Source organism: Myxine glutinosa, chromosome 1, assembly GCF_964187855.1.
Source record: "Myxine glutinosa chromosome 1, kmMyxGlut1.1, whole genome shotgun sequence".
Lineage (NCBI taxonomy): Eukaryota > Metazoa > Chordata > Myxini > Myxiniformes > Myxinidae > Myxine > Myxine glutinosa.
In genome coordinates this window covers 378,484,952-378,507,102 of record NC_136261.1, presented here as the reverse complement: position 1 = coordinate 378,507,102, position 22,151 = coordinate 378,484,952, and the positions used below count along the sequence as shown (strand labels likewise).

Below are 22,151 nucleotides of genomic sequence, written 5' to 3'. Positions count from 1 at the left end.
CCGGTGCCACTTTGCTTTATTGTTCCTCAAGTCAGTGGCAGTGAAACAGCTTAATCGTTCGCTGATCTGTTTGAAGTCGGCATCACCATATCGTGCCCTCTCCTGGATGAACTGGAGAAACTTTGCATATGAGCCCAGTGCTGGCTCAGTCACGAGTGCACCTTGGGGATCCTGGCACTGAATGCAAAGTGTGAAATCAGTTTCTTTCTTGGTTTTCTTGCTTTTTGGCTCCATCATAGCTCAGGGTCACGAATCTGGAACATACAAATAACAAATAACAATTAAGATAGATGTGCATTAAGTTAGATTTTGGACACTGGTTCGGCTGTGCCATAAAAACCTATTTTTATCCCTTGTAGGTTATTAAAGAAGGTTTCATTCAATTCTCTATCCCCAAAAATGTACAACTGGACACCAGAATCGAAACTCTAGGTCATTTAGAAGCCAAGATAATGGAATTTTACGTTTTCGACATCCGCCATTTTGAAAATCCAAAATGGCCGCCATAAAGAACTTGAAACAATTGGAGACATATTTTTTCTAGAACTTATATCATCCCTAAAGACAGCCCAACCAGTGTCCAAAAATTAACAAGCAATTTCACCGGGCATTTCAATCTGCTACATTGGCCCCCCCACTATAAAGAGAATTCGCTTTTCTTTCTGCCACACCAAAGTTTAAGTAACCTTGAGTAAAAATGTGTAATTTGTTCCAAAATCAAAGCCACAAGGTTTCTTCATAAACCAATGTTGGAAATAAACTACCTTATCTGTGTCCCCCTCTTAACCAGTCCCTTATTGCAGCTTAAACATCCGTTTTTCTCTCACCTTCTTCTTCTTCATCACCGGAATTATTTATTTATCTCTCCTAAATATAAGTCAGTCCCTCCTGGTTTCTGTTACTCTCTGGGAGTCCGATCCTCGTCATGGCATCACTGCAGCTGGCATTGTTGTGCTTTGTCTGTGCCACGTTCGGACACGGACAAAAACATCGGAACGACAGCACCTCATGGAAAGAGGAACAGATACATCGACAACAGGTGAGTCCCTTCCGCAGACAGCAATTCAAGGTGTGCGAATCATAGAGCGAGGCCTCATACCGTCAGACCAGTTTCATCGAAATTGTCCTTACTACACAGCCATCATATTATACAGTCAATCATCATAATACTTATTACACAGCCAATCAATCATCATAATATTTACTTCACAGCCAATCATAATACTTACTACACAGCCAATCATATTATACAGTCAATCATAATATTTAGGACTCAGCCAATCAATCATAGTAATCCTTACTATACAGCCAATCAATCATAATACTTACTACACAGCCAATCAATCATCATAATATTTAGGACTCAGCCAATCAATCATAGTAATCTTTACTATACAGCCAATCAATCATAATACTTACTACACAGCCAATCAATCATCATAATATTTAGGACTCAGCCAATCAATCATAGTAATCTTTACTATACAGCCAATCAATCATAATACTTACTACACAGCCAATCATAATATTTACAACACATCCAATCATAATATTTACTTCACAGCCAATCATAATACTTACTACACAGCCAATCATATTATACAGTCAATCATAATATTTAGTACTCAGCCAATCAATCATAATAATCCTTACTATACAGCCAACCAATCATAATACTTTCTACACAGCCAATCAATCATAATATTTACTACACAGCCAATCATAATATTTACTACACATCCAATCATAATATGTACTACACAGCCAATCATATTAAACAGTCAATCATCATAATATTTACTACACAGCCAATCAATCATAATAATCCTTACTATACAGCCAATCAATCATATTACTTACTACACAGCCAATCATATTATACAGTCAGTCAATCAATCATCATTCTGCAGAGCCAATCAATCATAATAATCCTTACTATACAGCCAATCCATCTTAATACTGAATACACAGCCAATCATATTATACAGTCAATCAATCATCATTCTGCACAGCCAATCAATCATAATAATCCTTACTATAGAGCCAATCAAGCATAATACTTGCTACACGGCCAATCATATTATACAGCCAATCAATCATAATAATCCTTATTATACAGCCAATCAATCCTAATACTACACTGCCAATCATATTATACAGTCAATCAATTATCATTCTGCACAGCCAATCAATCATAATAATCCTTACTATACAGCAAATCCAGCATAATACTTGCTACACGGCCAATCATATTATACAGCCAATCAATCATAATACTACACAGCCAATCATATTATACAGTCAATCAAACATCATTGTGCACAGCCAATCCCAATACTTACTACACAGCCAATCATCATAATAGTTAATGCACAGCCAATCATAATACTTACTACACAGCCAATCAATCATAATAATCCATACTATACAGCCAATCCAGCATAATACTTGCTACACGGCCAATCATATTATACAGCCAATCAATCATAATACTACACAGCCAATCATATTATACAGTCAATCAAACATCATTGTGCACAGCCAATCATCATAATAGTTAATGCACAGCCAATCATAATACTTACTACACAGCCAATCATCATAGTTACTACACAGCCAATCAATCCTCACACTGTAGTCAATCCGTTCTCGCACTGTATATACTTGCACACTGACACGATCATCATCATCACACCTGCAGCCTATCAGCTGTAACTTTCAATGATTGGTGTATTTTTTAAACTAGTACACCTGCTCACTACGGGAGTAGCTGGGGGAGTGATATTATTAACCTTATTATTATTGCCAATTATTATTTCTTTTACTTACGGTATGTAAGCTTCGGTCAATGAAAGGATCAGACCATGAAACGAGCATGACAATATAACATGTTAGATCAGGTCAATGAAGGGATCAGACCATGAAACGAGCTTGACAATATAACATGTTAGATCAGGTCAATGAAGGGATCGGACCATGCATGACAATATAACATGTTCGATCAGGTCAATGAAAGGATCAGACCATGCATGACAATATAACATGTTAGATCAGGTCATTGAAAGGATTCGACCATGCATGACAATATAACATGTTAGATCAGGTCAATGAAAGGATTCGACCATGCATGACAATATAACATGTTAGATCAGGTCAATGAAGGGATCAGACCATGAAACGAGCATGACAATATAACATGTTAGATCGGGTCAATGATAGGATCAGACCATGAAACGAGCATGACAATATAACATGTTAGATCAGGTCAATGAAGGGATCAGACCATGCATGACAATATAACATGTTCGATCAGGTCAATGAAAGGATCAGACCATGCATGACAATATAACATGTTCGATCAGGTCATTGAAAGGATCAGAACATGCATGACAATATAAAATGTTAGATCAGGTCAATGAAAGGATCAGACCATGCATGACAATATAACATGTTCGATCAGGTCATTGAAAGGATCAGACCATGCATGACAATATAACATGTTAGATCAGGTCAATGAGAGGATCAGACCATGCATGACAATATAACATGTTAGAGCAGGTCAATGAAAGGATCAGAACATGCATGATATTATAACATGTTAGATCAGGTCATTGAAAGGATCAGAACATGCATGACAATATAACATGTTAGATTAGGTCAATGAAAGGATCAGACCATGCATGACAATATGACATGTTAGATCAGGTCAATGAGAGGATCAGACCATGCATGACAATATAACATGTTGGATCAGGTCAATGAAAGGATCAGAACATGCATGATATTATAACATGTTAGATCAGGTCATTGAAAGGATCAGAACATGCATGACATTATAACATGTAAAATCAGGTCATTGAAAGGATCAGAACATGCATGATATTATAACATGTTAGATGAGGTCAATTAAAGTATCAGACCATGCATGACATTATAACATGTTAGATTAGGTCATTGAAAGTATCAGACCATGCATGACAATATAACATGTAAAATCAGGTCATTGAAAGGATCAGAACATGCATGATAATATAACATGTTAGATGAGGTCAATTAAAGTATCAGACCATGCATGACATTATAACATGTTCGATCAGGTCATTGAAAGGATCAGACCGTATATGACATTTTAACATGTTAGATCAGGTCATTGAAAGGATCAGACCATGCATGACATTAAACATGTAAAATCAGGTCATTGAAAGGATCAGAACATGCATGATATTATAACATGTTAGATGAGGTCAATTAAATTATCAGACCATGCATGACAATATAACACGTTAGATCAGGTCAATGAAAGGATCAGAACATGCATGATATCATAACATGTTGGATCAGGTCATTGAAAGTATCAGACCATGCATAACAATATAACACGTTAGATCAGGTCAATGAAAGGATCAGAACATGCATGATATTATAACATGTTAGATCAGGTCATTGAAAGTATCCGACCATGCATGACATTATAACATGTAAAATCAGGTCATTGAAAGGATCAGAACATGCATATTATAACATGTTAGATCAGGTGAATGAAACGATGAGACCGTGCATGACCTTATAACATGTTCGATCAGGTGAATGAACCGAATAGACCATGCATGACCTTATAACATGTTAAATCAGGTGAATGTAACGATCAGATCGTGCCACGCCATTTAAATTCCTGATAGTAACATTTACTTCAGTGAGGATGTCAGGGGTGGGGAAGGGGGAATATCGCAACAAAAACATAGGATCATCAGCTGTTACACCATCTTTGGGATCTCATTTACCACCATCCTGATTTTCAGCTCATGTGGTGAAGCAAAAACCACGTGATTATGAGTATTTGTTTCCAACACGATAATGACAAATCGGTTCAAAGATGATGAATGAAGGATCATTACTCTGCCATTGATAAAAACACAAGTTATATTTGAATCACGATTGTGTGAACTACACGTGGCTAACATCAGGTACTTGGGATCGCGTTGTGTTATTATAACAAACTTTGTCTCTAGTAACACCTCATATTAATCCGCCATTTGTTTGTGTGTTCTTCAGATAACAAACCTTGCCAATCCAAGCAGCACCATCCACGGTCCCTCTTACCTGCCCAGTGCAGTAGGTATCCCTTTGTGGTGTTTTCCTGATGGATCTTAATCTTGAACATGATTTCACAAACTTGTTTGTTTTGGGAAATATTCATGGAAACCTTTGACAGTCATGAGTGTGCGTGGAGTAACACACAATGTTTGGTCCTATGGATCACACAGTATCAAGTTTTGCATGAACATATGTGGTGTTTCAAAATGGTGGTGTGCACAAGCAGGTGTGTACATCTGCGGCCAGGTGCACCTGCTGGCATGTACACCTGTGGGAGTGTGTATGCTGGTACAATGCAAACCATTCGTTTCTCAAGTTCAGGAATTCCTTGACATGAAAATGATGGTCCAGTAACACAACAGTGTAGCTGCTGATTATAAGGTGCAGGTTGTGGTACCTTGGCCCTTTACTGGGTCCCATGTGGTAGCTATACCCTATACTCTGTCTTATATGACCTTTTCCCTTTCCTCGTGCAGACATCGAGTGAAGGGATTTTGGGAAAAGGAAGATTGAGAAGACGCGCGAAATGGAACGACCGTTTCGACTGGGAAAGAAAAAAGGCTTTGGGATGGTGCCCAAGATTGCCGAGGCCGGGACATATCGTTCGTGATAAAAGATTATTTGGAAAACCAGGAGGGAAAACTTGGATTTGGGAAAGACCAACATAGGTCCTGATGCTTCCTTTACATAGGGTAATGGGACCTCTGTGGTGTTGTTCTTCATCCAAACCCTTTAGTGATCCATGGTGGATATCATCCCCGCTCGAGGTCCACCTGTTGCTTTTCCTCCATCTTTTATCTTCTTCATTTCTGTAATCTTGTGCACTCCTCTGTCAATAAACAACACATGGACCCAAACAATCCTTTTTTTCAACACATGAAGTCGTTTGACAGGGAAAAGATCTGGGAATTACACACAGCGAGGTGACGATGTTCGAGCTCTGCAGGAAATCCCGAGAGAATAACCAAGACCCTCCATCGGAGACACAAACCAGGTTCAGATGACGATGTTTAAAATCGCTTTATCAACTTCTCCTTCAAATGTGACGTGCCTTGTGCACCCAGAAGCAGATACAGGTGGACATTTGGCCCATCATGTAGCTGGACATTTGGCCCATCATGTATGTACACTCCCATTAACCATCAATTTCTATATCTACGGAAACTATTCCGTGTGCAGATTCGATGTTGCTCACGGAGTCTCTTGGTAAAGATTACAGTAAAGGGTTTGCCATTGCCTTTCGGATACAAGATGGATATCTGAACTCAGGGTTTGGTCAAAAAAATGAAATTGAGAGTGCTGCCCATCATCACCTCAACCTTTTCCCCATACCCAACTCCGCTCTCTTCTGCTCTTGTTCATCCCCTTCTGCCCTTTTCCGTTTCCGTCACTCATTCACTCATTTGCGATGCCTTTGTCTCAGATTTCCCCGTTGTTCCTCCATTATCATTTCCCCATTGATGCAGTGTGAGCAGACGCGCGTACGCATATTGTTCCCCGCTAGCAGGGGTACCAGACATTGCTCGAGGTGGGGGTGGGCAAGGGGGAAGGGGGGATGGGTAGTGGTGAATTGAGAAGAGAGGGAGGGGGTGGGGGGGGGGGGGGGGGTCGGAAAGTTTTTGGGCAGGGTAAGGGTGGATCGAAGAATTGCCAGGGTGGGGTGGTTAGGAGAGTTGACAGGCTGGAAGGTAGGGGGTTGCCCAGCTGGGGATGGGGGTGGAGAACTGCAGTGGGGGGGGGGGGGGTGGGGAGGGGAGTTGGTGGAGCTGAGCGGGACGTGGGGAGAGGAGGAGGGGAGTTGGCGGAGCTGCAGAGGATTAGGGGGGGGGGAGGTTAATATATTTGCCAAAAGACGAATTTGTGGTATATAAATAAATGTTAATAAAATATAGATTGTAGATGTCGTATAAATTAATTAATTCCGGAGTTTATTGCAATTTTCTGCGGTGTCGATTACATCGTCTGCTCACACACGTTGCACTAGTTATTTGTGTCTGGTGTTTGTGTCCATTATGACATCCTTAAAAACAGTAAATTTCCTGTTTGGAATGATTTTCTATTTTATAGGAGAGTTTAGCTTTGTAGGAGGGGGAGGGGGGTAGAAGAGTTGTGGCTGTAGCTGGTCCGAGGAAGTAGGGAGGAAGGTGTGTTCGGGGTGGACCAGGTCAAGAATTATTGAATTCTATACTTTACATTCCTGGCAGCGGTAAGAAGAGTTCAAATTCCAGTTATACAGTGCGTATAGAAAAAAAGGTAATCCGAATTCAAGGGGTTAATATGCAAAGGTTATTTAGTTTGACAATTTACATGTGGTTTACCAATTATGAAGAGATCCTCAGCTTTCCATTGATGCCTTTCATGCATCATTGCTGTCACACATGACCGAATACATGTTCATTGAAAATGCCAAGTTCAAATCGCATTTTTACAAGTTTGGCTAATCGATGCAAGTCAGGATGATTGGTGCAAAATGAACGTCAGATGTGAACTTTTTCAGGAATGATTGGCCTTTATGCACCCACACCTTCAACACGTTCACCTCCCCTTTCAACACATAGCTCACAATGGCCGAGCATGCCCTGAACTGCTCGTCTCACCATAGCCGGGTCATTGCGCAAAGCATCCACTTCATGTCGAATACGGCCCTGCGATTCGTCAAGATCACCAGGAGGAGTTACCAACACCTTGTTCTTTAAATGTCCCCAAAGGAAATAATCACATGGTGTGAGGTCAGGTGATCTTGGCGGCCATTCCACTGCATGGTTGAGGATGATGACTCGGTCTCCAAAGAGTCCCCTCAGTCGATCTCGGACAGCGATACGACGATGTGCTGGGGCGCCGTCTTCGGCCCACCAGAGATATCTGGAGACACCACGAACCTGTCGCTCAAAGTTCTCCTCCAGCTGCGGTATAACTTCATCATTGATCATCTGCAGATACCTGTTACCATTGACATTCCTTTGAAAGAAAAATGGTCCGATCACCTGACCACTTCCACAAAGTCCCAACCAAACAGTCCACTTTTGTCGATTCATGTTGGTGTCAAAATTAAATTCCGGGGGTTGTTCTGTCGGTGCATATTCAAGAACATTGTGGGTATTGACCTTGCCGTCCATGGCGAAAGCAGCTTCATCGCCGATAACGAGATACCGCAGGAAATTGACATCTGCTTCGCAACGTGCTATCAACCATCTGGCAAGCACCAGCCACCTGGCAAAATCCCCTGGCGTAAGTTGATGCCGGATGTGATTCCGATATGGATGTTGGTGGAGGTCCAGTCTTGTTATTCGGTTGAATGTTGCCTAAGGCAATTCCGCCCCATTTTGTCTTGCACTGGTATCCCTAGGATGCTCCAAAACTTGCTGCCTTACTGCTGCAATGTTCATTTCCGATCGCCCAGTGCGCCTCCTACCAGAATTCTCCTTGTTGCGGTTGAGGCTAGTGCCATGCTCTTGGTATTTTCTAACATTCGTCCAGATGGTTTTGGCTGCTGGAGGCTCCCGTTCTGGGAAACGTTCCCTGAACGCATCACGAGTTCACTGCAAACTTCCAGTTTGGTGAAAGGTTGTAACCACGAAGGTCCGCTGTTCAGTCGTAAGTTGAACCATATTTTCAATGACTCAGACTGTCTCTAAACCCATACACTGCAGGACCATCATAAATATCCATCTAAAACAAAGGATGATGCAACCGACGATTACCAGACCAGCTTAACAATTTTACATAATCAATTTGGCAGTCGACAAGTAATACGTCCATTTAAAATTGGCTTGCACCAATTAGCCAAACTTGTAAAAATGCGATTTGAACATGTCATTTTCAATGAACATGTACTCGGTCATGTGTGACAGCAATGATGCATGAAAGGCATCAATGCAAAGCTGAGGATCTCCTCATAATTGGAAAACAACATGTAAATTGTCAAACTAAATAGCCTTTGCATATTAACCCCTTGAATTCGGATTACCTTTTTTTTGATATGCACTGTAGAACTTTTAATGACTAAATATAAACACTTTGGGAAGAATATATTGTGTCACTCCACCAACATCTGTACATCGAGGACTTTAGTTCATACATTTTTTGTTAAAGTCCATCTTAAGCATCGGAAAAAGACAATAACATTCACAAAATAATAATTTTTTATTTATTTATAACAAAGTCCTTTAAAATACATATCTCAGCCAAGCAACGGAATTTTAAAACAAGTCTCTCACTTTTGAATGGGGGAAGACATGGCGTCTGAAGACCACCATTTTGTTTGTCTCAGGACCATCAACATCAGTGGTGAAGGTGTGTGCAAATCCTCATATTATGAAAAGAGGTTGTGCAGAAAAATGCTGTTCCTTTTTGAGGTAAACATTGCCTCAGAAAAAGAAATATGAGCTCAACATTACGTTCACATCAACAACAACAACAACAACAAAACGATCACTTTGGAGAAATATTACCTTCAGAACAACAACTACACCTCCAATAACAGTATCGCTTTGGAGAAATAAATGTTACTTCAACATCAACTTAACAACAACAACAACAACAACAACAACAACAACAACAACAACAACAACAGATGGCTTTGAAGAAATATTACCTTCAGAACAACAACTACACCTCCAATAACAGGATCGCTTCGGAGAAATAAATGTTACTTCAACTTCACAACAACAACAGCAGCAACAACAACAACAACAAGAGCAACAACAACAACAACAGATGGCTTTGAAGAAATATTACCTCAACATTACCTTCACAACAACAACACGATCACATGAACAGTTTTCCATCTCAGGTCGGCACGAGTGTTCTCATCGTCCTCCACCAATAAAGCGAGACTTGAAAATAAACAGTTCCCATCACCAAATAAATAGTTTTAACGAAAAATCTCCGATTGTTTGGAGCTGTACATATCGGCATTTTACAACAACAACTTCCGCACAACATATTACAACAACAACAGGATCGCTTCAGAGATAAAAACATTACCTTGTACATATTACCTTCAGAACAACAACTAAACCTCCAATAACAGGATCGTTTTGGAAAAATATATATTACCTCAACATTAACTTCACAACAACAACAAAAACAACAACAACAACAGTATTGCTTGGGAGAAAGAAGTTTTTTAGGCCTGGATTTGAGGCCTGGAGGCCAAAAGCCTGAGGCCTATACATGCTATGGCCTTCTCAAGGCCCGTGATGGCTCTCGGCTGCAACCTTTCGATATATATTTGATAATCCTTGCTTTACATTGAAGGGAAAACTGATATGGAAGGAATAACGATTGTGAATACTGTAAATGCTTCCACAGATGGCTTGGGCCGACCTGAGCGGGAACATGGCGGCCGAAGCCAGCTGTCCAGCCAATGGGGTGTAAGACCTTCGATGGTCCACCCACTGATTTACTAAGACAAAACTTATAAGAATAAAACAAAACAAAGAACTCACCTCAGAAGGGAAAAACCTCCATGAAACAACGCAATTCACACAAGTCCCAGTTTTTAACCTGGAGGGAAATGAGACGTAGAGAAAGTGCGAAACTCAAATATGCCATTTGTGGACAGAGGACGTGGGAGGAGGGAGTGGAAACGGGTGACGTAGAGGCCACGCCTACAAACCGCCACAATAAATAAATAAGTAAGGAATTTTGAATTGAATTAATTGATATTAAAGCGCGGCGTTACGCGCGCTGCTTGCGAGCAAGGAGGAAGAGGACAAGCGGTAACTTATAAGCGTCTTTATTTCAGGAGCTCACTTAGGGCTGTGCTCCGGGCTGCGCGCCCGGTGTATCTCATGAGGCCACGCCTACCCCTCGGGCATGGCCACCGCCCACTTGGTGTCACCACGCCAGTGGGCTTTTGTGTCCGCCACACGCGCCCCCCCAGAATTCCCGCGCACCTGGAGGGCCAGTTTGCGGGGCAGACGAAGACGTACTCCGCCGTGCGAAGCTCCGGGGCGACGTGCGTCGGTGGGTGCCCGTGGCATGCCGTTGGCACCGGGGCGAACCTCTGGGCGGTCTCTTGCAGAGCGGAGCGCTGCTGTGCCGCGGACCATGGTGCCGTGGAGTCGGGGAGGAACTCGCCCGGCACCCGCAGCGGTTGCCCGAAGACCAACTCCGCCGCGGATGCACGCAGGTCCTCCTTGGGCGCCGTCCGGAGGCCCAGCAGGACCCAGGGGAGCCTGTCGACCCAGCCGCCATCGCGGAGGGTGGCCCGGAGCGCGGCCTTCAATGAGCAGTGAAATCGCTCACACAGGCCGTTAGCCTGGGGGTGGTAGGCCGTGGTTCGGTGCAGCCAGACCCCGAGCCCCTGCGTGACCGCCCCCCAGAGCTCCGAGGTGAACTGGGGGCCGCGGTCGGACGAAATGTCTGAGGGGGCGCCGAACCGGGCGACCCAGGTGGCGATGAAAGCCTGTGCGACATCGGCCGCCGTTGTTGACGCCAAGGGCACAGCCTCCGGCCACCGGGTGGTGCGGTCCACCATGGTGAGGACGTAGGTGAAACCCCGCGAGGGGGGCAGAGGTCCCACCAGGTCCACGTGGACGTGGTCAAACCGGCGTTCCGGCACCGTGAACGGAGCCAACGGGGCCTAGGTGTGCCGGTGCACCTTGGCGCGCTGGCACGCGAGGCACGTCCTGGCCCAGCCACGGACGGCCTTCCGGAGGCCATGCCAGACGAAATTGTCGGCGATCAGCCTTTGGGAGGCCCTCGCGCCCGGGTGGGACAGGCCGTGGATGGCGTCAAACACCTGGCGCTGCCAGCCCGCGGACACGATGGGGCGAGGACGCCCGAGGGAGACGTCGCACAAGAGGGCCGCGCCCGCGCCGTCGAACGGCACCTCCGTGACGCGGAGGCCCGTGACGGCGGTCCGCAAGGCCTGGACGTCGGGGTCAGCGGCCTGGTCCGCTGCCATCCGGGCATAGTCGATGCCGAGGTGGACTGTGTGGGCGACGGCCCGGGAAAGGCAATCCGCCACCGGGTTGTCCTTCCCCGCGACATGCTGGATGTCCGTCGTGTACTCGGACACGGCCGAGAGGTGACGCTGCTGCCGGGCCGACAACGGCTCGGTGACCTTGCCCATCGCGAAGATCAGCGGCTTGTGGTCGACGAAGGCAGTGAACGCACGGCCCTCGAGCAGATGGCGTAAGTGCCTGACCGCCAAGTGAAGCCCGAGCAACTCGCGGTCGAAGGTACTGTAACGGCGTTCGGGCGGGCGAAGCTGCAGGCTAAAGAACGCCAGCGGTTGCCAAGCTCCACGCACCCATTGCTCGTGCACCGCGCCCACCGCGTAGTCCGAGGCATCGGTGGTGAGGGCGATCGGTGCATCGGGCGCCGGGTGCGCAAGCATGGTGGCGTTAGCCAAGGCGAGCTTCGCGCCCGTGAACGCCGTGTCCATCTGCTCGGTCCAGGTAACGTCGCCTTTGCCCGGCTTACCTTGGAGAGCTTCGTGCAGGGGGCGCAGGAGCTGGGCGATACGGGGCAGGAACCGATGGTAAAAGTTCACCATGCCCAGGAACTCCTGCAGCCCTCTGATCGTGCGGGGGCGCGGAAACCCCTTCACCGCCTCCACCTTGGCCGGCACGGGGACGGCTCCGTGCCTGGTGACACGGTGCCCCAGAAAATTGATTATGGCGGCGCCGAACCGGCACTTTGCGGGGTTCACAATCAGGCCATGCTGGCCCAGGCGTTCGAAGAGCGTGCGGAGGTGGCGTAGGTGCTCTTCGCGGGATGCGCTGGCGACGAGGATATCGTCCAGGTAGACGTAGACAAAATCCAAGTCACGCAGGACGCTGTCCATCAGTCGCTGGAACGCCTGAGCCGCATTCTTCAGACCGAAGGGCATGCGCAGGAACTCGAAGAGTCCGAATGGCGTGATGACCGCCGTCTTCGGGACGTCCTCCGGCCTGACGGGGACCTGATGGTAGCCGCGTATGAGGTCCACCTTCGAGAAGAAGGACATGCCCGCCAAACGGGCGGAAAAGTCCTGAATGTGGGGGACGGGGTAGCGGTCGGGAGTCGTGGCGTCATTGAGACGGCGATAGTCCCCGCACGGTCGCCATCCCCCGCCGGGCTTCGGCACGATGTGCAGCGGCGACGCCCAAGCGCTCTCTGAGCACCGAACAATGCCGAGTCGCTCCAGGGTAGCGAACCCCGCTTTTGCCACCGCCAGCTTCGTCGGCTCGAGGCGGCGTGCCCGGGCGTAGACCGGTGGCCCGACGGTGGGGATGTGATGGGCCACCCCGTGCTTGACGGCCCCCGCCGAGAAGGTGGGCCGCGTGAGGGCCGGGAAGCCGGCGAGGAGGCGGGTGAATGCGTCCGCTGCCGGAAGCGTACAGACCAACGTGGCCGGAACCGAACCGTTCGGCAAGCCGCTTGGCAAGCCGCTCGTTGAGCTGCTCGGCGAGCTGGGCAACCCACAAGCGAGAGAGCTGAACGTCTCGGCCTGGACAAGACGTCTGCGCTTGACGTCGACCAGGAGCCCATTAGCGCACAGGAAGTCCGCGCCAAGCAGTGCCATGGGCACGTCGGCGGTGACGAACGTCCATCGGAAAACCTGCCCTCCGAACCGCAGAGAGAGGCAGCGTTTTCCGTACATACGGATGGGCGTCCCGTTCGCGGCAAGCAGCGCGGGGCCCCCACCCGCGGCGTGCTTGTCTGACGTGCTGGCGGGAACGACACTCACCTGCGCTCCCGTGTCGCACAGGTAACGGCACCCGGAGAAGGTGTCCGTTATGAACAGCAGGCTGCTAGAACGGCCGGCGCTCATCGCCACTATTGAGCGCCGGCCCGGGCATTTCCCGACCTGTTGAAGGAGCATGGCGGATGACACTGCCGAGCTTCGTGGCCGAACTTGGCGTGAAACCAGCACCAGGTGGTGGAGCTGGAGGAGCGCGGCTGGCTCCGCCAGGCCGGTGGAGTTGGCGGGTTTCCCCGCGGTGGCGGTTTTCGCCGCGGCGGTGAGCGGGGCGTGGCGGCGGTCACGAGGTGCGTATCAGCATGCTGCGTATGCTGTATAAGCTGATGCTGTGGATCAGCAGCATCAGCAGCATTAGCAGCATCAGCCACGAGGGCCGTGACGGCCACGCCGACTCTCGCCCGCATGTCCGAAGCGGCGAAGTACTTGTCCGCCTCGGCTGCCAATGCTCGGGGTTCCGTTAGCCCGGTCCCGGCCAACGCGAGGCGAACCTGCGCTGGAAGTTGGCGACGGAAAAGCGCCCGGAATAGAGAACCGGGGGCTTCGTCGCCCAGCAGTGACAGCATATGGTCCATTCGGACCGACGGGCGCGTGTCACCGAGCTCGGGGAGATCCAGGAGGCGGTCGGCCCGTGCGTCGTCCGTGAGGCCGAACGTGGCTAGGAGTAGCCGCTTGAGTGCCTCGTACTTGTGGCCGTCCGGTGGGTGGCGAAGGACGGACACAACCCGAGCGGCCGTGCCGGGCCCGAGGGAGGCGACGACGTGGCAATAGCGCGTGTCATCGCCGGTGAGGCGCCGAAGCTGAAATTGGGCTTCGGCCTGGACGAACCAGACTTCGGCCTGAGCCTCCCAAAATTCGGGAAGTTTGATGAAGTTGGCAATGGCAATGGCGTCGCGTGTGGAAGGATCGCTCCGGCAGATCCAACGTCGAGGGGGTCACCAGTAAAGCGCGGCGTTACGCGCGCTGCTTGCGAGCAAGGAGGAAGCGGACAAGTGGTAACTTATAAGCGTCTTTATTTCAGGAGCTCACTGTAACACTGGCGCGCTCCGGGCTGCGCGCCCAGTTTATCTCATGAGGCCATGCCTACCCCTCGGGCGTGGCCACCGCCCACTTGGTGCACGGAATGATGTCACCACGCCAGTGGGCTTTTGTGTCCGCCACAATATCATCATTAGCCATGGTCATAAAGAAACCAAGTAGAACATGTTCAACTTGAGGTCCATGACATGGTCGAAGGGTCATTCTCTCGTGATCATAGGAATCTCTTGTGATGGAGCTGAGTCCATGGGCCTATCACTTCATCATTGCAGACAGGTCGCCGGTCTCTCTGTCTCTTCTTCCACCTCATTTCTGGTCGAGCACCCACTTCCCTCTCCATGTTCTGCCACCACCCCCTCCCCCACCTCCCCCCCCCCCCCCAGATCTGCAGGATACATGCGGTCCGCTAGCAACCCACTTCTACTGAAACTTCCCAAATCCAGAACCACTGCTCACCTCCACTATTTCATTCCTCTTTTCTCCCGCCTGTGGAAAAAACTTCCACACTTTTCCAATTTAATTGTTCCCTCCATGTCTTCAAGTCAGCGGTTCACCACCATATCAGGTCATCACCCCATCCAAAACCTTGATCTTTTCTATACCTGTTAAACCATCCCACACCCCTCCCAACATTTAGCTTATGTGTCCATCTTGTCCACCCCTTGCGTTATTCCCAATTCCTCACTGTTACCGGCTTCCCTTGTTTGTCCATCTCGGTCTACCTTCTCCCTAAACCCTGCTATTGGTGCTTCCCCTTTCTCCTGCTGTTCCCTTTCCTATGCTGTGTTCTGATCTGTTCTGTGTCAGAGTTCTTAAATGTGTCTAAACCTTGAATAAAACAAGTACAGATACATTGAAAGTACACTGCCCCCATGCCAAATAATTAAATATCCTACAGCGCGGCAATTAAAAGACATTGAAAAATACTTCATATATATATATATATATATACAGTCATGTGAAAAAGTAAGTACACCCCACGTAAAGTTTTGATTTCTTCAACATATTTCAACATACAGCTATTTGATCTTCATTTCAACAATATTGATAGATAAAGGTGATATTAAAGCGCGGCGTTACGCGCGCTGCTTGTGAGCAAGGAGGAAGCGGACAAGCGGTAACATATAAACGTCTTTATTGCAAGACTACACTGTAACACTGAACTTCTCCGGGCTGGTCGCCCGGGGTATATCATGAGGCCACGCCTACCCCTCGGGCGTGGCCACCGCCCACTTGGTGCGTGGAATGATGTCACCACGCCAGTGGGCTTTTGTGTCCGCCACACGCGCCCCCCCAGAATTCCCGCGCACCTGGAGGGCCAGTTTGCGGGGCAGACGAATGACCCGGCCGAAGCGCCCCCTGGCGATCGGCGGCGTCCGGGGTGCAGGGATACCAGGTGGGATGCCCCTGGCTGCCCCTGGGATGGGTGCAGGACCGGGGGGCGCCGTGGCGGCGGGGCTGGGCGGTGCCGGGGGTCCGCCCGCAGGAGGGCGGCCCCGACGTGGGGGTCGGGCCACTGGCGGTGGATGGTCCACATCGAGGTGGGCCGGCTTGAGGCGGTCTACCGAAACGCGGTCAGGAGTACCGCCGATGTCCAGGGTGAAGTGCTTCGCCCCGGTCTCCAGCACGCGGAAAGGCCCGTCATACGGGGGCCGCAGTGGTGTCCGATGGGCATCGTGGCGGACGAAGACGTACTCCGCCGTGCGAAGCTCCGGGGCGACGTGCGTCGGTGGGTGCACGTGGCATGCCGTTGGCACCGGGGCGAACCTCTGGGCGGTCTCTTGCAGAGCGGAGCGCTGCTGTGCCGCGGACCATGGTGCTGTGGAGTCGGGGAGGAACTCGCCCGGCACCCGCAGCGGTTGCCCGAAGACCAACTCCGCCGCGGATGCGCGCAGGTCCTCCTTGGGCGCCGTCCGGAGGCCCAGCAGGACCCAGGGGAGCCTGTCGACCCAGCCGCCGTCGCGGAGGGTGGCCCGGAGCGCGGCCTTCAATGAGCGGTGAAATCGCTCACACAGGCCGTTAGCCTGGGGGTGGTAGGCCGTGGTTCGGTGCAGCCGGACCCCGAGCCCCTGCGCAACCGCCCCCCAGAGCTCCGAGGTGAACTGGGGGCCGCGGTCGGATGCGATGTCTGAGGGGGCGCCGAACCGGGCGACCCAGGTGGCGATGAAAGCCTGCGCGACATCGGCCGCCATTGTCGACGCCAAGGGCACGGCCTCCGGCCACCGGGTGGTGCGGTCCACCATGGTGAGGACGTGGGTGAAACCCCGCGAGGGGGGCAGAGGTCCCACCAGGTCCACGTGGACGTGGTCAAACCGGCGTTCCGGCACCGTGAACGGGGCCAACGGGGCCTGGGTGTGCCGGTGCACCTTGGCGCGCTGGCACGTGAGGCATGTCCTGGCCTAGCCGCGGACGGCCTTCCGGAGGCCATGCCAGACGAACTTGTCGGCGATCAGCCTTTGGGAGGCCCTCGCGCCCGGGTGGGACAGGCCGTGGATGGCGTCAAACACCTGGCGCTGCCAGCCCGCAGGCACAATGGGGCGAGGACGCCCGAGGGAGACGTCGCACAAGAGGGCCGCGCCCGCGCCGTCGAACGGCACCTCGGTGACGCGGAGGCCCGTGACGGCGGTCCGCAAGGCCTGGACGTCGGGGTCAGCGGCCTGGTCCGCTGCCATCCGGGCGTAGTCGATGCCGAGGTGGACTGCGTGGGCGACGGCCCGGGAAAGGCAATCCGCAACCGGGTTGTCCTTCCCCGCGACGTGCTGGATGTCCGTCGTGTACTCGGACACGGCCGAGAGGTGACGCTGCTGCCGGGCCGACCACGGCTCGGTGACCTTGCCCATCGCGAAGATCAGCGGCTTGTGGTCGACGAAGGCAGTGAACGCCCGGCCCTCGAGCAGATGGCGGAAGTGCCTGACCGCCAAGTGAAGTCCGAGCAACTCGCGGTCAAAGGTACTGTAACGGCGTTCGGGCGGGCGAAGCTGCCGGCTAAAGAATGCCAGCGGTTGCCAAGCTCCACGCACCCATTGCTCGTGCACCGTGCCCACCGCGTAGTCCGAGGCATCGGTGGTGAGGGCGATCGGTGCATCGGGCGCCGGGTGCGCGAGCATGGTGGCGTTAGCCAAGGCGAGCTTCGCGCCCGTGAACGCCGTGTCCATCTGCTCGGTCCAGGTAACGTCGCCTTTGCCCGGCTTACCTCGGAGAGCTTCGTGCAGGGGGCGCAGGAGCTGGGCGATACGGGGCAGGAACCGATGGTAAAAGTTCACCATGCCCAGGAACTCCTGCAGCCCTCTGATCGTGCGGGGGCGCGGAAACCCCTTCACCGCCTCCACCTTGGCCGGCAGGGGGACGGCTCCGTGCCTGGTGACACGGTGCCCCAGAAAATCGATTGTGGCGGCGCCGAACCGGCACTTTGCGGGGTTCACAATCAGGCCATGCTGGCCCAGGTGTTCGAAGAGCGTGCGGAGGTGGCGTAGGTGCTCTTCGCGGGACGCGCTGGTGACGAGGATATCGTCCAGGTAGACGTAGACAAAATCCAAGTCGCGCAGGACGCTGTCCATCAGTCGCTGGAACGCCTGAGCCGCATTCTTCAGACCGAAGGGCATGCGCAGGAACTCGAAGAGTCCGAATGGCGTGATGACCGCCGTCTTCGGGACGTCCTCCGGCCTGACGGGGACCTGATGGTAGCCGCGTATGAGGTCCACCTTCGAGAAGAAGGACCTGCCCGCCAAACGGGCGGAAAAGTCCTGAATGTGGGGGACGGGGTAGCGGTCGGGAGTCGTGGCGTCATTGAGACGGCGATAGTCCCCGCATGGTCGCCATCCCCCGCCGGGCTTTGGCACGATGTGCAGCGGCGACGCCCAAGCGCTCTCTGAGCGCCGAACGATGCCGAGTCGCTCCAGGGTAGCGAACCCCGCTTTTGCCACCGCCAGCTTCGTCGGCTCGAGGCGGCGTGCCCGGGCGTAGACCGGTGGCCCGACGGTGGGGATGTGATGGGCCACCCTGTGCTTGACGGCCCCCGCCGAGAAGGTGGGCCGCGTGAGGGCCGGGAAGCCGGCGAGGAGGCGGGTGAATGCGTCCGCTGCCGGAAGCGTACAGACCAACGTGGCCGGAACCGAATCGTTCGGCAAGCCGCTTGGCAAGCCGCTCGTTGAGCTGGGCAACGCACATGCGAGCGAGCTGAACGTCTCGGCCTGGACAAGCCGTCTGCGCTTGACGTCGACCAGGAGCCCATTAGCGCACAGGAAGTCCGCGCCAAGCAGTGCCATGGGCACGTCGGCGGTGACGAACGTCCATCGGAAAACCTGCCCTCCAAACCGCAGAGAGAGGCAGCGTTTTCCGTACGTACGGATGGGCGTCCCGTTCGCGGCAAGCAGCGCGGGGCCCCCACCCGCGGCGTGCTTGTCTGACGTGCCGGCGGGAATGACACTCACCTGTGCTCCCGTGTCGCACAGGTAACGGCGCCCGGAGAAGGTGTCCGTTATGAACAGCAGGCTGCTCGAACGGCCGGCGCTCATCGCCACAATTGAGCGCCGGCCCGGGCGTTTCCCGACCCGTTGAAGGAGCACGGCGGATGACACCGCCGAGCTTCGTGGCCGAACTTGGCGTGGAACCAGCACCAGGTGGTGGAGCTGGAGGAGCGCGGCTGGCTCCGCCAGGCCGGTGGAGTCGACGGGTTTCCCCGCGGTGGCGGTTTTCGCCGCGGCGGTGGGCGGGGCGTGGCAGCGTTCACGAGGTGCGTATCAGCATGCTGTTGAACCTCAGCGTGCTGTAGAAGATGATGCTGTGGAACATCAGCGTCGAAGGCCGTGATGGCCACGCCAACGCTCGCCCGCGTGTCCGAAGCAGCGAAGTACTTGTCCGCCTCGGCCGCCAATGCTCGGGGTTCCGTTAGCCCGGTCCCGGCCAACGCGAGGCGAACCTGCGCTGGAAGTTGGCGACGGAAAAGCACCCGGAATAGCGAACCGGGGGCTTCGTCGCCCAACAGTGACAGCATATGGTCCATTCGGACCGACGGGCGCGTCTCACCGAGCTCGGGGAGATCCAGGAGGCGATCGGCCCGTGCGTCGTCCGTGAGGCCGAACGTGGCTAGGAGTAGCCGCTTGAGTGCCCCGTACTTGTGGCCGTCCGGTGGGTGGCGAAGGACGGACACAACTCGAGCGGCCGTGCCGGGCCCGAGGGAGGCGACGACATGGCAGTAGCGCAGGTCGTCGTTGGTGAGGCGCCGAAGCTGAAATTGGGCTTCGGCTTGAACGAACCAGACTTCGGCCTGGGCCTCCCAAAATTCGGGAAGTTTGACGAAGGCGGCCATGGCGATGGCGTCGCGTGTGGAAGGATCGCTCCGGCAGATCCAACGTCGAGGGTCACCAGTAAAGCGCGGCGTTACGCGCGCTGCTTGTGAGCAAGGAGGAAGCGGACAAGCGGTAACATATAAACGTCTTTATTGCAAGACTACACTGTAACACTGAACTTCTCCGGGCTGGTCGCCCGGGGTATATCATGAGGCCACGCCTACCCCTTGGGCGTGGCCACCGCCCACTTGGTGCGTGGAATGATGTCACCACGCCAGTGGGCTTTTGTGTCCGCCACAATATAATATAACAAATATCATGAAACATTTACATTTTGTAGTCCATTGTATAATTTAAATAAACATCAATGCTAATTTCGCATGTGGAAAAAGTAAGAACACCCTTGGCTCTAATAGGTGGTATTGCCCCCTTTGGCAGAAACAACCTCAAGTAGGCGTTTCTTATAACTGTCTACCTGTCTCTGACATCGACTGGGAGAAATTTTTGCCCACTCCTCCATGCAGAATTATTTCAGCTGTGCGATGTTTGAGGGGTTTCTTGCATGCACAGCTCGTTTCGAATCCCCCCACAACATATCGATGGGATTTAGATCCGGGCTTTGACTTGGCCATTCCAGAACCATCCATTTCTTTCTTTTCAGCCATTTTTTGGTGGATTTACTGGTATGTTTAGGGTCATTGCCATGTTGCAAGGTCCACCTTCGCCCTTCGGTTGAGCTTCAACTTTCCGACAGATGGCCTCACATTATCCTCAAGCACCCTCTGGTACAATGAAGAATTCATACTGGATTCTATAATGGTGAGCTGCTCAGGCCCCGATGCAGCAAAGCTGCCCAAAAACCATAATATTTCCACCACCATGCTTTACAGTTGGTATCAGGTTCTTGTGGTCAAATGCTGTCTTTGGTTTTCGACAAACATGTCTTCTGGTACTGTGGCCAAATAGCTCGACCTTTGACTCATCTGTCCATAGCACATTGTTCCAGAAGTGCTGGTCTTTGCCGAGGTGTTCATTGGCAAACTTTTGTCTTGCCCTGATGTTCTTTCTGGACAGCAAAGGTTTCCTCCTGGCACATCTCCCATGTAGATCAAATTTTTGCGGCCTCTTTCTAATGGTACACTCGTGCACTTTGACATCAACAGTGGCAAGAGCTACGTGTAGGTCACGTGATGACATTCTGGGGTTCTTAGAGACTTCTTTCAGCATATTGCGGTCTGCTCTCGGGCTGAACTTGCTGTGGCGGCCTGGCTTGAACAAGTTGGCAGTTGTTTGGAATCTTCTCCACTTGTAGATGATCTTCCGGACAGTCGAATGATCAATTTCAAATTGTTTGGAGATGTTTTAATCCCTTCCCAGACTCGTAGGCATCTATAACCTTCTTTCTGAAGGCCTCAGAGAGCTCTTTTGATCTAGGCATGGTGACGCCGCACACTTCAACAACAAAGAGCAAACCAAACTAAATGTCTGAGGTTTAAATAAGACAGGTTCCTCCAAGATCCTCTCTAACGATGTTCTAAGCATTTGCACCTGAGCTGGTGCACCCAATTCTAATTTTAGGTATTTGAAGTAGTGATAAATGCAGGGGTGTACTTACTTTTTCCACATGCGAAATTTGCATTTATGTTTATTTAAATTATACAATGGGCTACAAAATGTAAATGTTTCATGATATTTGTTATATTATATCACCTTTATCTATCAATATTTTTGAAATGAAGATCAAATAGCTGTATGTTGAAATATGTTGAAAAAGTCAAAACTTTACATGGGGTGTACTTACTTTTTCACGTGACTGTATATATATATATATATATGACCAAAAGTATGCGGACACCCAAACATTGAACGTCTCATTCCAAAATAATGGCCATTAATATGGAGTTGGTACCCCCTTTGTTGCTATAACAGCCTCCACTCTTCTGGGAAGGCTTTCCACTAGATATTATAGGTTCTCAAAGTGGTCCCTACCGCCCCCCAGTGGATGCTGGGAACTTTCAAGGGGGCGCTCCAGAGTG

The 22,151-nt window shown here is 51.1% G+C and overlaps 1 protein-coding gene and 1 long non-coding RNA gene across 5 annotated transcripts in view; one reads left to right on the top strand and one right to left on the bottom strand.

The window, feature by feature from the left end:
* Positions 1–22,151, bottom strand: part of LOC137415872 (E3 ubiquitin/ISG15 ligase TRIM25) — a 732,877-nt gene that overhangs the window by 390,901 nt on the left and 319,825 nt on the right. The gene's annotated exons all lie outside the window — the stretch shown is intronic.
* On the top strand, positions 886–5,979 carry LOC137418163 (uncharacterized). Its single transcript, XR_010982572.2, has 3 exons — positions 886–1,039; positions 5,053–5,112; positions 5,571–5,979. It is a non-coding gene; the product is annotated as an uncharacterized LOC137418163 (long non-coding RNA).